The 16,982-nt window shown below is 35.0% G+C and overlaps 1 non-coding gene and 1 pseudogene across 1 annotated transcript; one reads left to right on the top strand and one right to left on the bottom strand.

Annotated features, from left to right (window-relative positions):
• The first annotated feature begins 1,209 nt into the window (after positions 1–1,209).
• On the top strand, positions 1,210–7,550 carry LOC140955049 (uncharacterized; annotated as a pseudogene).
• LOC118027814 (small nucleolar RNA R71) lies at positions 1,936–2,043 on the bottom strand. Its single transcript, XR_004683892.1, has one exon. It is a non-coding gene; the product is annotated as a small nucleolar RNA R71 (small nucleolar RNA).
• Positions 7,551–16,982: the final 9,432 nt, after the last annotated feature.

The following is a 16,982-nucleotide window of genomic DNA, read 5'->3' as shown; positions in this document are numbered from 1 at the left end:
GTCATCAAATCAATAATTCCGAATTTTGGCCTATAAAAGGAGGCATTTGCCATGTATTTAGGGGCTTGGTTGTTCAGATCAAGTTCATGCTCTTTATTTTCTCTCTTTATATTTTTTTTGTAATTCTTAAGTTTTGCTTTCATTAATTTCTTGTTTATGCTTTTCATTTCCTTTCATTTCCTTAGTTAACTTGTAACTTATTTATGTTCTTGTTTTGTTTATTTATGTTTCTCTTCTTCATTATGTTTAGCTAAGTTTATTATGTCAAGGTGAAAAGGTTAAACTAATGGTGTAAGAACAAGTATGATGTAAACTCAACATGGACCTCAATGTTTAATATTAACATGTCTTATCTTTTTATCTTACTAATTCTTAATACCTTGCTTGTTAAATGGTTAATCTAGATTTGTGTTGTATAATACTTGGTACAACAAATGCTTGGCACTCTCATAGTCCAATCGTATGGTATTACCTACACCTGGGCTATGAAAGGAACTTGATTTGTTGTTAACATCAGTTAACATCATGAATTCCTGACAATATTTAAAAGTTTGGTGTTATGTAAATAAGATAATTAATATGATCATGTTAATAATTTATAATGAGCCATTAATGACAAATCATCCGATTGGAACCTCCTTCGTGCGTGGTTTCCAAATTGAGCATACTTAATATTTGTTTATACTATACTTGTTTGAATTACCATTGGTGGATCCTCTAACCTTGACATTTGTTTTTATCATTGTTTAATCCTTACATTAATCTTCCATCTCAAAGTTCTCATTAATTTCTTCCTCTTCTTCTTTATTATTATTAGTACTACTACTACTACTACTACTACTATTATTATTATTATTATTTACATTCTTGTTATATTTTATGTACGTTAAGTATGCTCTGTGTTTGATCAAGGATCCTGACATTGTTGGTCTTGCCTTGTTCATTCGCATCAGAAATCTGTTTATATTATATAATATATCTCTTTGATCTGTTCATAAACTCAGTATATAGGCTGGAAACCTGTGACCCGATCTTTTAAATCATTCTCAGGTATAACAACGCCACGTACAGAGTATTATTATTATTATTATTATTATTATTATTACTATTAATATTATTATTATTACTATTACTATTATTGTTATTATTATTGTTGTTATTGTTGTTATTATTGTTGTTGTTGTGTTGTTATTTATAATTTATACAATTAACCTCTCTGTGGTTCGACCCCGGTCTTGCCGGGTTATTTATTACTTTGACACTCCTGCACTTGGGAGAAGACATCAATCTTTTGGTCATGTCAAGTTTTTGGCGCCGTTGCCGGGGAGGTAAATTCTTGTACAAACCATAGTATTTATTTTGTTTTCTCTTTTCACTTTTCTTGTATCTAACTTTGTTTCTTTTGTTTTGTTTCCTTTTGTTTTGTTTTCTTCTTCCTTTTATTCTCTTTCTACACGTGCATGAGTGTTTGGTCACGTACATTTAGTGGTAGACTTTGTAGGGTATCCTCATCATTTTCAGAAAATATAGCCGAAGAAGATAACCAGTCACTTCATAATGAGAATAATGAGAATAACCGTGTTAGGACACTTAGAGACCACATGAATCCTACAAGAACAAGTGCACCCTCATGCATAGTTTTTCCTCCTGATGCATTCCGTTTTAATTTTAAGCCAGACATTATTCAACTTTTACCTTCTTTTCATGGCTTAGATCTAGAAAATCCATACTTGCATTTGAGAGAATTTGAAGAAGTTTGTAACACATATAATGACTTAAATTGTAGCATGAATACCATTAGATTAAAGCTTTTTCCTTTTTCATTAAAAGATAAAGCTAAAACATGGCTACAAAATCTTAAGTCTGGATCCATTCGTGTTTGGGATGAAATGCAACAATAATTTTTAAAGAAGTTTTTTCCATCTCACAGAACCAACTCTTTCAAAAGACAAATCACCAGTTTCACTCAAAAACCAGGTGAAACATTTATCAATGTTGGGATAGGTATCAAGACTTGCTTAATACTTGCCCTCATCATGGTTTTGAAACGTGGAGATTGGTTTCACAATTTTATGAAGGATTAACACCTAAAGATAGGCAAATGGTTGAATTGATGTGCAATGGAACTTTTGAAGATAAAGACCCTAATGAAGCAATGGAGTACCTACTCTTGCTAGCTGAAAATGCGCAAAATTGGGACACTAAGGGCACTTATGAGGCACCAAGTAAAACCCAACCTCATACATCTAGTGGAGTTATGTATAACCTTAGGGAAGATCATGACCTCCAAGCCAAGTTTACATCTTTAGCTAGAAAAGTCGAGGCACTAGAACTGAAAAATAGTGTTCAATTAAAATCTGTTCAAGACATTGTGTGTCAAATCTGTGAAACAAATGAACATGCAACCAATGACTGTCCAACTTTGCCTTCTTTCAAGGAATGCCTCCATAAACAAGCCCATGCTTTAAACAGTTTTCAAAGGCCCAATCATAACCCATACTCGCAAACATACAATCCTGGTTGGAGAAATCACCCAAATTTCAGTTGGAAGAATGATAACAATAATGCACAAACTTCACAGCCACCGTTTCAAGCACACCATAATTTCCAAAATTCTCATGGATATGCACCTCCTTATGCTCCACTTCCTAGAAGAAATCTTGAGGAAACATTACATGCATTCATTGAAAAGCAAGAGACAATCAACACTCAACTTACTCAAAGCATGACAAATTTTAAAGATGCTCTTGCAAAATTCACATATGCTCTCAGTTTTCAAGAGAAAGGTAAGTTTCCATCTCAACCACAGCAAAATCCAAAGGGGCAATACAATGTAAATGCAAGTAGTTTCGAAAGCCAACTCATGGATCAAGTCAAATCAGTCATCACTCTTCGCAGTGGTAAGGTTATTGAAAAACCCACTCTTAAACCTTGTGAGAAAGATGATGAGTCAATCTCTGAGGGTAAGGAAGGGGTTGAATCTGAACATTGTAAAGAAAAGACTGATTCTCCACCAGCACTTCCATTTCCTCATGCCATGACCAAACAAAGGAAAGTCAATCACAATTCTGAAATCCTTGAAACTTTCAAACAGGTAAGGATCAATATACCTTTGTTGGATGCTATTAAACAGGTACCTTCCTATGCTAAATTTTTGAAAGATCTATGCACTGTGAAGAGAAAATTGAATGTGAAAAAGAAAGCATTTTTAGCCGAACAAGTAAGTGCTATTCTTCAGAACAATAATGCTTTGAAATATAAAGACCCTGGTTGTCCTACAATTTCTTGCTTTATTGGAGAACATAAAATTGAAAGAGCTTTACTTGATCTTGGAGCTAGTGTGAATTTACTTCCATATTTGGTTTTTCAAAGTCTCAATCTAGGTGAGTTAAAACCAACTTCTGTAACTCTTTTACTTGCTGATAGATCTGTAAAAGTGCCTAGAGGAATAGTTGAGGGTGTGTTAGTACAGGTTGATAAATTCATTTACCCTGTAGATTTTATTGTCTTGGATACACAACCTGTTGAAGCATGTAATTCAATTCCTGTTATTTTAGGACGTCCATTTCTTGCAACATCTAATGCATTGATTAATTGTAGGAATGGACTGATGAAGCTATCATTTGGAAACATGACATTGGAGATGAATATTTTCAACATTTGCAAGCAACCTGGAGATGATAATGATTTACAGGAAGTGGACTTTATTGAAAAATTAGTTCATGATCAATTTCAAACCACTTCTAGTGAAACTAAGATTGATGAACCTGACGAGTTGCAAATGGTTTATTTTCAGGAAGAAGCAAAGGCATGTAATTGGAGACCACAAATTGAAGAATTACCACCACAATCAATTGAGTCCATACCTTCAAGTGTTCAAGCACCAAAACCTGATTTGAAGCCGTTACCAGTCAATCTCAAATACTCATTTTTGGGAGAAAATGAAACTTTTCCGGTAAAAATCTCTTCCAAACTTAATGCACATCAAGAAGGTAAGTTATTATAGACTCTAAAAATGCACAAAAATGCATTAGGATGGACCATAGCTGACATAAAAGGAATTAGTCTTTTGATTTGCACACACAGGATTTATTTGGAGGAAAATGCTAAACCATCTAGAGAAATGCAATGAAGACTTAATCCTAATATGAAAGAAGTAGTGAAAAATGAAGTCATTAAGCTTCTAGATAATGGAATCATTTATCCTATTTCTGACAGCAAATGGGTAAGTCCTACCCAAGTTGTACCCAAAAAGTCTGGAGTCACTGTGATAACAAATGAGAAAAATGAGTTAATTCCAACTCGGACTATTATTGGTTGGCGCATGTGTATTGACTATAGGAAACTTAATTTAATGACTATAAAAGATCATTTTCCTTTACCTTTCATGGATCAAATCCTAGAAAGAGTTGCAGGTCATGAATTTTATTGTTTCCTAGATGGCTATTCAAGTTACAATCAAATTGAAATTGCATTGGAAGACCAAGAGAAGACTACTTTCACTTGTCCATTTGGTACTTTTGCATATCAAAGAATGCCTTTTGGGTTATGTAATGCACCAGCCACATTTCAAAGATGCATGCTTAGCATATTCAGTGATATGGTTGAACGTTTTCTTGAGATTTTTATGGATGATTTTTCTGTTTTTGGTGATTCATTTGATGATTGTTTAACTAACTTGGAAAATGTTTTGAACAGGTGTGAAGAGAAGAATCTTGTACTCAATTGGGAAAAATGTCACTTTATGGTAACAAACGGCATTGTACTTGGTCACATTGTTTCATCAAAAGGAATTGAGGTTGACAAATCTAAAATTGAGCTAATTGCGAACTTACCAACACCAAAATCTGTTAAAGATGTTAGATCATTCTTAGGACATGCTGGTTTTTACAGAAGGTTCATCAAAGATTTTAGTGTAATAACTAAACCATTGTGTAACCTTCTAACAAAGGAAAATGTTTTTGAATGGACTGAACAATGTGAAAAAGCCTTTGTTAAACTTAAAAGCTTGCTTACTTCTGCTCCTATCATTCAACCTCCTGATTGGTCATTACCTTTTGAAATAATGTGTGACGCTAGTGATTATGTCGTGGGTGCTGTCTTGGGACAAAGAAAAGATAAGAAACCTTATGTGATTTACTATGCAAGTAAAACTTTAAATAGTGCTCAAATGAATTACACTACCACTGAAAAAGAATTACTTGCAGTAGTATTTGCATGTGACAAGTTTAGATCTTATCTTGTTGGCTCACCTGTTGTTGTTTTTAGTGATCATGCAGCATTGAAATATCTTCTCTCTAAGAAAGATTCTAAGGCTAGATTGGTGCGGTAGATTTTGTTACTTCAAGAATTTGATATCACAATCAAAGACAAGAAAGGCACCGAAAATGTTGTCGCAGATCATTTGTCAAGATTGACAACCGATTCGAGATCTGACATCACACCAATTGATGACTACTTTCCTGATGAATCTTTATTTTCTGTCTCTACAACACCTTGGTTTGCTAATATTGTTAATTTTCTTGTTTCAGAACAATTGCCAGCTCATTGGAGTACCCAAGATAAAAGAAAGTTCTTGAATGAAGTGAAGAACTTTTATTGGGATGACCCTTATTTATTCAAATATTGTCCTGATCAAATATTTTGAAGATGCATTCCTGACAATGAGGTAAGTAGTGTCATTAATTTTTGTCATTCTGAGGCATGTGGGGGTCATTTCTCATCAAAAAAGACAACTGCAAAAATATTACAAAGTGGATTTTATTGGCCCACCATGTTCAAAGACTCACATGCATTCTGCAAGACTTGTGAAAATTGCCAAAAGTTAGGATCTATTTCAAAACGTCACATGATGCCTTTAAATCCTATTCTTATCATTGAGATCTTTGACTGTTGGGGTATAGATTTTATGGGTCCATTTCCTCCATCATTTGGTTTCTTGTATATATTGGTCGCAGTAGATTATGTTTCAAAATGGATAGAGGCAATTCCAAGTCGAACCAATGATCACAAAACAGTGATAAAGTTTTTGAAAGAAAACATTTTAAGTCGATTTGGAATCCCTCGAGCTATGATAAGTGATGGTGGAACACATTTCTACAACAAGCCATTTGAATCTTTAATGAAGAAATATGGAATCACACACAAAGTTGCCACCCCTTATCACCCTCAGACGAGTGGACAGGTAGAACTTGCTAATAGGGAGATCAAACAAATCTTGGAGAAAATGGTGAACCCTAATTGGAAAGACTGGTCTTTAAGACTTAATGATGCACTTTGGGCTTATCGAACTGCATATAAAACATCATTAGGTATGTCACCTTATAGACTAGTTTATGGAAAACCTTGTCACTTGCCTGTGGAAATTGAACATAAAGCTTATTGGGCTATTAAAGCTTTCAATTCAAACATTGATGATGCTAGTCAGCTGCGAAAATTGCAAATAAATGAGCTTGAGGAAATAAGAAATGATGCATATGATAATTCAAGAATTCATAAAGCAAGAATCAAAGAGTTTCATGACAAGAAAATACTGAGAAAAACATTCAATGTTGGTCAAAAAGTCTTGCTTTATAATTCTCAACTCCATTTATTTCCTCGAAAATTAAGATCAAGATGAAGCGGTCCTTTTATTGTGAAACATGTGTATCCATATGGGGCTTGTGATATCGAAAATCCAAAGAATGACAATGTTTTCAAGGAAAATGGGCATCGGTTGAAAGTTTATTTTGACAATTTTTCAGTTGAAAATGACTCTATTGAATTGAGTGATCCTGTATATAAAGATTAATTCTTTTTCTCACATTGTTTTGTGTTTTGTTTTAGTGTATCTTTTGTTTTGCTAGTTTCTCTCACCCCGGTCAAATGGCGGATAACGGTACTCCGTGACTCTTAAGTCGGTTCTTTTAGTTTCCCATGATAACTGATATCTGTGTATATAATTGTGCAATTCTCTACTCTTTCTTCTTTCTTTGAATCTCTCCTCCAATTCTCATTTGAAAATGGACACCACTCTTGAAAAATTGAAAAAGTATTTTCCCGCTCTGCCTCAGAATGCGATTACAAAAATTTACCGTGCTAGATGTGCAAGATTGAGGTTGTTAATGAACCATGAAATTCTTGAAGATATTCGTTGGCTGATTGAAGCAAAGGTCCGATTATCAGGTGAGTCCTCCAATTGTTTCATTTCATACATGCCTGGAACAAGTAAAAGCACTTTTGCGAAGAAACGTTGTGCAAAACGACTGAAAGTCTATCACAGATGTGCTAGATGGACTTGTAATGCGACATGTCGTTCTTTAGGAATGATATCTGTAAACCGTGAAGATAAAATACAATTCATTAAGGATGGCCTGAGTAAGGGGTCTTTAGATAATCTTCTATTGACTCTTGAGACGCACCCTAGTGGAGATGTGCATCGTGCAATTTATGATTTATGGCCACAATTCCATAAAGAACATGCTCGACTTAGTCTTGGGAATTTGACTAAAAAAGACCCTGTTTGCCAGTTTTTAAGAAAACTGGATGGGAAGCTTATCCCCGACCCATAGAGGGCGTTTAAGTCATTCTTGGACGTAAAACCAAGGAAAGATGTGAGCCACAGTCACAACTACTTGTATATACACATGCTTTTTCAAAATAAATAAATAAATAGAGAGAGAGAGAGAGTGTGAGACTACAACTTGCCTACATATAGGTGGTATAATTGCATTTTCAAATTTCTCATCTATACATTCTTCGCTTCCTTCCCTTCATTTCTACTCAACCCATACATTCATCAAATACAGACGTGTGTAGAAATGGCAGGTTCCTCAAGTAATCACATAAACAATATTTGTGTTTTCGGTGGATCCAGTCCTGGGAAAGAAAAAGATTTTTTAGAATCAGCAAATCATCTTGGTCAGGTACTAGCTGAGCGAAAGATTCATTTAGTGTATGGAGGAGGCAGCCTTAGGTTAATGGGGGGAGTGTCAAAAGCTTCATTTTTAGGTGGTAGTCAAGTTTTGGGGGTTGTCCCCAACGCTTTAGCACAAGGGGACATCATTGGAAAAACAATTGGAGAGGAATTACAGGTCCCCACAATGTCTGATCGACTGAATGCAATGTTTAACCATGCTGATGCCTTCATTGCCTTAACAGGTGGCCTGGGCACATTGGAAGAGATCTTTCATATTTTCTCTTAGGCCCAACTGCACATTCACCATAAACCCATAGGTTTGTTAAATGTTAATGGTTTTTATGATAAGTTGTTGTCTTTTCTTGATCATGCTATAGAACAGGAATTTCTAACATCTTCAGCACGACAAATCATAATCTCTGCTGCTACTGTTGAACAATTGATTGACCAACTACAATCTTTCATCCCTGTAATTAATCCTTCCATGAGTCGCATAAATTGGTCAACTAAGGAAAGCCGTAAAAAGATTAGATTGGATTTGAGCCTGCATTTGTAAATATTTGCGTCTTTTGGTTTTATTATTGTGTTTTGTTGTTTTTTTTCATCTGTTTAAGTGTGTTTCAGGTTTGTCAGTGTTCGCTATTTTAGGTGATGTCTTCTATACTCTATCTTTCTACCTTAAGACATTGAGGACAATGTCTCATTTTGGTTGGGGGGAAAGGGTAGTAGTTGATATATTAAAAAAAAAATGTGTTTTCTATTTCATAAACTATTTGCAAAACTGTTGTTACTAGGATGGTAGGGTAAAAGGAGTTCTTTTGTTAAAGTGACTCTTGAGATGCATCTTAGTAAACATTCTTAACAAGGTCTATCAGAATACTTCTTGAAATATTCAGGTTTACAAACTCTTGTATTATTAGCACTTGATTCTGCTCATATGCTCATTTAACAAGTATTCTTAAATCTTCATTTTCATACACACTTTAACATATGATTGTGGGTTGCACATTGGATTATTACATTATTTATGTTCTTTTGTTAAAGGTAACAACTAAGGGAAAGGGATAGTATATAATTTGCAAAAAAACAAAAAACAAAAAAAAATAATGATAATAAAAAGGTAGATAAGTTTGGTTTCGTAGCCTACCTAACCTAAGCAATTAAGCCCGAAGGGGTGTTTTAACACTTAATACCCTAAAGTCAACTGACTTCGGAGCTATTGGCCCAACGCTTGTTACATGGGTTAAGGAGAAAAACTTAAGGGAATCAAACATTGCACTATCTACGTATCAGTATCTGCAACCCGAGTTACTAAGCTCGTAGGGGTGTCTCAACACCTAATGCCCTAAGACAAACTGGTCTGGGAGTAATTACCCAAAAGCTCGTTACATGGGTTAAAGATATATTGTGTTTCAAGTTGTATATGTATATAAATAAATAAAAGAAAAGAAAAAAAAATCCCAACCTAAGGAAGTTAACTTTAAACATTAGAGCAAAAATTTGTTTTTCTTCCATGTAAAGCCCCATAACTATATGTTGATATTTTGAGCACAAAAAAAAGGTTTAGTAATATCTTGTTTAAGAGGTATTGAGCATAAATAAGAATTTAATGAGAGTTTGTTTATCTGGATAGATTAATGGAAGTTGAATGATGAATGCCTTGCTTTGTGGAACTTGCAAATTATTTTTCTATTTTAACGCTTTGATTACTAGGGACTAGTAATAAGCTGGTTGGGGGGTGTGATTAGTACTTAAAAGTGCATGTTTATCAAGGGTTTATATCATCATTTTGCACTTGAAGTATCAATAACTCCTTAACTAAAGCATGTTTTATAATAACAAGTGTGATACTATAAAATGCCTTAATATATGGTAAATGTTCATCTTAAATGCAGGCATATCACATAAATCAAAGGATTGATTGATGAATTCAACTAGTGAAATTGTGAAGATAAAGAGAGGGTGAAGCTTAGAAAAGAGATGTTGGTGCAGTCCAAACTAGAACAGTGTTCGATAATTGGGTCATATCTCGAGTTCTAGTTGTCCAAATGACATCAATTTTTTACATAGATTAGGTAAGACATAGGCCTACAACTTTCATGGGAGTCCAAGATTTAAAAAGGCCGTTTTCAAGTCCAAATTATAAAATGTCTTAATATATGGTAAATGTTCATCTTAAATGTAGGCTTATCACATAAATCAAAGGATTTATTGATGAGTTCAAGTATGGAAATTGAAAGGACAAAGAGAGGGCCAAACTTACAAAAAAAGATATTGATGCAGTCCAAACTAGAGCACTGTTCAGTAATTGGGTCATATCTTGAGTTCTAGATGTCCAAATGACCTCAAATTTTTACAAAGATTCAGTAAGACATAGGCCTACAACTTTCATGTTTTCATCAAGATCTAAGAAGGCCGTTTTCAAGTCCAAATTATAGCAACAACGGAGAACTCCGAATCTATCCTACAGCCCAAACACTGTTAAGTGTTTGGCCTATATCTGAAGTTCTAGAAGTCCAAATCACCTCCACTTTTTTTTCCTGGAAAGCTGAGTCAATTTCCTACAACTTTTATGCTTTCAAGTGGACCCAGTTCTGATGCTAGCATTTTCGTTTTATTCAGACAAGAAGATAAGGATTTTCACAAAGTCAAAAGTTGGCCACCCACTCAACAATTAGTCATCAAATCAATAATTCCGAATTTTGGCCTATAAAAGGAGGCATTTGCCATGTATTTAGGGGCTTGGTTGTTCAGATCAAGTTCATGCTCTTTATTTTCTCTCTTTATATTTTTTTTGTAATTCTTAAGTTTTGCTTTCATTAATTTCTTTTTTATGCTTTTCATTTCCTTTCATTTCCTTAGTTAACTTGTAACTTATTTATGTTCTTGTTTTGTTTATTTATGTTTCTCTTCTTCATTATGTTTAGCTAAGTTTATTATGTCAAGGTGAAAAGGTTACACTAATGGTGTAAGAAAAGTATGGTGTAAACTCAATATAGACCTTAATGTTTAATATTAACATGTCTTATCTTTTTATCTTATTAATTCTTAATACCTTGCTTGTTAAATGGTTAATCTAGATTTGTGTTGTATAATACTTGGTACAACAAATGCTTGGCACTCTCATAGTCCAATCGTATGGTATTACCTACACCTGAGCTATGAAAGGAACTTGATTTGTTGTTAACATCAGTTAACATCATGAATTCCTGACAATATTTAAAAGTTTGGTGTTATGTAAATAAGATAATTAATATGATCATGTTAATAATTTATAATGAGCTATTAATGACAAATCATCTGATTGGAACCTCCTTTGTGTGTGGTTTCCAAATTGAGCATACTTAATATTTGTTTATACTATACTTGTTTGAATTACCATTGGTGGATCCTCTAACCTTGACATTTGTTATTATCATTGTTTAATCCTTACATTAATCTTCCATCTCAAAGTTCTCATTAATTTCTTCCTCTTCTTCTTTATTATTATTAGTACTACTACTACTACTACTACTAATATTATTATTATTATTATTATTATTTACATTCTTGTTATATTTTATATACGTTAAGTATGCTCTGTGTTTGATCAAGGATCCTGACATTGTTGGTCTTGCCTTGTTCATTCGCATTAGAAATCTGTTTATATTATATAATATATCTCTTTGATCTTTTCATAAACTCAGTATATAGGCTGGAAACCTGTGACCGGATCTTTTAGATCATTCTCAGGTATAACAACGCCACGTACTGAGAATTATTATTCTTATTTTAATTTTTATTACTATTACTATTATTATTATTATTACTATTATTTTTATTATTGTTGTTGTTATTGTTGTTATTATTGTTGTTGTTGTGTTATTATTTATAATTTATACAATTAACCTCTATGTGGTTCGACCCCGGTCTTGCCAAGTTATTTATTACTTCGACACTCCTGTACTTGGGAGAAGACATCAATCTTTTGGTCATGTCAGACGGAGAACCCAATTCTGGCTCTAAGATAGTCAAAATTTCTCATCAACAAACATGTGGACTGTTACTATCCTATTGTTACTGTCTCAATATTGAACTGTTACTGTCCGATCTATCCTCATATTTTTAGCTATATCTAAAGTTAAACAACTTTGTTTCAAGAAAGATTGGCCTCTTTGGAAATCTAAGACACGATGATGAAAGTTCTCTAAAGGAAGGAGAATCCAGTTTTTCCTCTAAGATCGTTAAAATTGCTCAATAAGAAACTTTTGAACTGTTACTATCTAAATATTGAACTGTTACTGTCCGACCTCTCCTCAAACTTTTAACTATATCTAGAGATATACAACTCCATTTCAAGTGCTATTGGTCCCGCTGGAAAGCTAGGACACGAGGCTTCAAGTTCTCTTAAGGAAGGAGAACCAAGTTACGTCTCCAAGATAGTCAAAATTGCTCATCAACAAATATTTGGACTGTTATTGTCTAGATATGGAACTGTCATTGTCCGACCTCTCCTCACATGTTTAAATATATCTAGAGTTATAGAACTCCATTTCAATCAAGATTGATCTTGTTGGAAAGCTAACACACAAGGATACAAATTCTATGAAGGATGGAGAACCCAGTTCTGCCTATAAGATAGTCAAAATTTCACATCAACAAACATTTGGACTGTTATTGTCTAGATATGGAACTGTCATTGTCCGACCTCTCCTCATATGTTTAAATATAGCTAGAGTTATATAACTCCATTTCAATCAAGATTGATCTCGTTGGAAAGGTAACACACAAGGATACAAATTCTATGAAGGATGGAGAACCCAGTTCTGCCTATAAGATAGTCAAAATTTCTCATCAAGAAACATTTGGACTGTTACTGTCTTGATATGGCGCTGTCACTGTCCGACATCTCCTGTGATTTTCAACATTATGTAAAGTTATAGAACTTCCTTTCGAAGCAAGATTGGTGTCGTTGGAAATCTAAGACACGAGGGTGAAAGTTCACTACAAGGAAAATCCAGTTCTTCCTCCAAGATCGATAAAATTGCTCAGTAAGAAAGATTTTGACTGTTACTGTGGAACTGGTCTTGTCTACATATTGAACTGTTACTGTCCGACCTCTCCTCAAACTTTGAACTATATCTAGAGTTATACAACTCCATTTCAAGTGCCATTGGTTCCGCTGGAAAGCTAGGACACGAGGCTTCAAGTTCTCTTAAGGAAGGAGAACCAAGTTACGTCTCTAAGATAGTCAAAATTGCTCACCAACAAATATTTGGACTGTTATTGTCTAGATATGGAACTGTCATTGTGCGACCTCTCCTCACATGTTTAAATATATCTAGAGTTATAGAACTCCATTTCAATCAAGATTGATCTCGTTGGAAAGCTAACACACAAGGATACAAATTCTATGCAGGATGGAGAACCCAGTTCTGCCTCTAAGATAGTCAAAATTTCTCATCAACAAACATTTGGACTGTTACTGTCTTGATATGGCACTGTCACTGTCCGACATCTCCTGTGATTTTTAACATTATGTAAAGTTATAGAACTTCCTTTCGAAGCAAGATTGGTGTCGTTGGAAATCTAAGACACGAGGGTGAAAGTTCACTACAACGAAAATCCAGTTCTTCCTCCAAGATCGATAAAATTGCTCAGTAAGAAAGATTTTGACTGTTACTGTGGAACTGGTCTTGTCTACATATTGAACTGTTACTGTCCGACCTCTCCTCAAACTTTGAACTATATCTAGAGTTATACAACTCCATTTCAAGTGCCATTGGTTCCGCTGGAAAGCTAGGACACGAGGCTTCAAGTTCTCTTAAGGAAGGAGAACCAAGTTACGTCTCTAAGATAGTCAAAATTGCTCACCCACAAATATTTGGACTGTTATTGTCTAGATATGGAACTGTCATTGTGCGACCTCTCCTCACATGTTTAAATATATCTAGAGTTATAGAACTCCATTTCAATCAAGATTGATCTCGTTGGAAAGCTAACACACAAGGATACAAATTCTATAAAGGATGGAGAACCCAGTTCTGCCTCTAAGATAGTCAAAATTTCTCATCAACAAACATTTGGACTGTTACTGTCTTGATATGGCACTGTCACTGTCCGACATCTCTTGTGATTTTTAACATTATGTAAAGTTATAGAACTTCCTTTCGAAGCAAGATTGGTGTCGTTGGAAATCTAAGACACGAGGGTGAAAGTTCACTACAACGAAAATCTAGTTCTTCCTCCAAGATCGATAAAATTGCTCAGTAAGAAAGATTTTGACTGTTACTGTGGAACTGGTCTTGTCTACATATTGAACTGTTACTGTCCGACCTCTCCTCAAACTTTGAACTATATCTAGAGTTATACAACTCCATTTCAAGTGCCATTGGTTCCGCTGGAAAGCTAGGACACGAGGCTTCAAGTTCTCTTAAGGAAGGAGAACCAAGTTACGTCTCTAAGATAGTCAAAATTGCTCACCCACAAATATTTGGACTGTTATTGTCTAGATATGGAACTGTCATTGTGCGACCTCTCCTCACATGTTTAAATATATCTAGAGCTATAGAACTCCATTTCAATCAAGATTGATCTCGTTGGAAAGCTAACACACAAGGATACAAATTCTATAAAGGATGGAGAACCCAGTTCTGCCTCTAAGATAGTCAAAATTTCTCATCAACAAACATTTGGACTGTTACTGTCTTGATATCGCACTGTCACTGTCCGACATCTCCTGTGATTTTTAACATTATGTAAAGTTATAGAACTTCCTTTCGAAGCAAGATTGGTGTCGTTGGAAATCTAAGACACGAGGGTGAAAGTTCACTACAACGAAAATCCAGTTCTTCCTCCAAGATTGATAAAATTGCTCAGTAAGAAAGATTTTGACTGTTACTGTGGAACTGGTCTTGTCTACATATTGAACTGTTACTGTCCGACCTCTCCTCAAACTTTGAACTATATCTAGAGTTATACAACTCCATTTCAAGTGCCATTGGTTCCGCTGGAAAGCTAGGACACGAGGCTTCATGTTCTCTTAAGGAAGGAGAACCAAGTTACGTCTCTAAGATAGTCAAAATTGCTCACCCACAAATATTTGGACTGTTATTGTCTAGATATGGAACTGTCATTGTGCGACCTCTCCTCACATGTTTAAATATATCTAGAGTTATAGAACTCCATTTCAATCAAGATTGATCTCGTTGGAAAGCTAACACACAAGGATACAAATTCTATAAAGGATGGAGAACCCAGTTCTGCCTCTAAGATAGTCAAAATTTCTCATCAACAAACATTTGGACTGTTACTGTCTTGATATCGCACTGTCACTGTCCGACATCTCCTGTGATTTTTAACATTATGTAAAGTTATAGAACTTCCTTTCGAAGCAAGATTGGTGTCGTTGGAAATCTAAGACACGAGGGTGAAAGTTCACTACAACGAAAATCTAGTTCTTCCTCCAAGATCGATAAAATTGCTCAGTAAGAAAGATTTTCACTGTTACTGTGGAACTGGTCTTGTCTACATATTGAACTGTTACTGTCCGACCTCTCCTCAAACTTTGAACTATATCTAGAGTTATACAACTCCATTTCAAGTGCCATTGGTTCCGCTGGAAAGCTAGGACACGAGGCTTCAAGTTCTCTTAAGGAAGGAGAACCAAGTTACGTCTCTAAGATAGTCAAAATTGCTCACCCACAAATATTTGGACTGTTATTGTCTAGATATGGAACTGTCATTGTGCGACCTCTCCTCACATGTTTAAATATATCTAGAGCTATAGAACTCCATTTCAATCAAGATTGATCTCGTTGGAAAGCTAACACACAAGGATACAAATTCTATAAAGGATGGAGAACCCAGTTCTGCCTCTAAGATAGTCAAAATTTCTCATCAACAAACATTTGGACTGTTACTGTCTTGATATGGCACTGTCACTGTCCGACATCTCCTGTGATTTTTAACATTATGTAAAGTTATAGAACTTCCTTTCGAAGCAAGATTGGTGTCGTTGGAAATCTAAGACACGAGGGTGAAAGTTCACTACAAGGAAAATCCAGTTCTTCCTCCAAGATCGATAAAATTGCTCAGTAAGAAAGATTTTGACTGTTACTGTGGAACTGGTCTTGTCTACATATTGAACTGTTACTGTCCGACCTCTCCTCAAACTTTGAACTATATCTAGAGTTATACAACTCCATTTCAAGTGCCATTGGTTCCGCTGGAAAGCTAGGACACGAGGCTTCAAGTTCTCTTAAGGAAGGAGAACCAAGTTACGTCTCTAAGATAGTCAAAATTGCTCATCCACAAATATTTGGACTGTTATTGTCTAGATATGGAACTGTCATTGTGCGACCTCTCCTCACATGTTTAAATATATCTAGAGTTATAGAACTCCATTTCAATCAAAGATTGATCTCGTTGGAAAGCTAACACACAAGGATACAAATTCTATAAAGGATGGAGAACCCAGTTCTGCCTCTAAGATAGTCAAAATTTCTCATCAACAAACATTTGGACTGTTACTGTCTTGATATCGCACTGTCACTGTCCGACATCTCCTGTGATTTTTAACATTATGTAAAGTTATAGAACTTCCTTTCGAAGCAAGATTGGTGTCGTTGGAAATCTAAGACACGAGGGTGAAAGTTCACTACAACGAAAATCCAGTTCTTCCTCCAAGATCGATAAAATTGCTCAGTAAGAAAGATTTTGACTGTTACTGTGGAACTGGTCTTGTCTACATATTGAACTGTTACTGTCCGACCTCTCCTCAAACTTTGAACTATATCTAGAGTTATACAACTCCATTTCAAGTGCCATTGGTTCCGCTGGAAAGCTAGGACACGAGGCTTCAAGTTCTCTTAAGGAAGGAGAACCAAGTTACGTCTCTAAGATAGTCAAAATTGCTCACCCAACAAATATTTGGACTGTTATTGTCTAGATATGGAACTGTCATTGTCCGACCTCTCCTCACATGTTTAAATATATCTAGAGTTATAGAACTCCATTTCAATCAAGATTGATCTCGTTGGAAAGCTAACACACAAGGATACAAATTCTATGAAGGATGGAGAACCCAGTTCTGCCTCTAAGATAG

The sequence above is a fragment of the Populus alba genome, chromosome 19 (genome assembly GCF_005239225.2).
Source record: "Populus alba chromosome 19, ASM523922v2, whole genome shotgun sequence".
In the NCBI taxonomy this organism is placed as follows: domain Eukaryota; kingdom Viridiplantae; phylum Streptophyta; class Magnoliopsida; order Malpighiales; family Salicaceae; genus Populus; species Populus alba.
The sequence above is the reverse complement of the archived record's forward strand: the minus strand, read 5'-3'. Positions and strand labels throughout refer to the sequence as shown.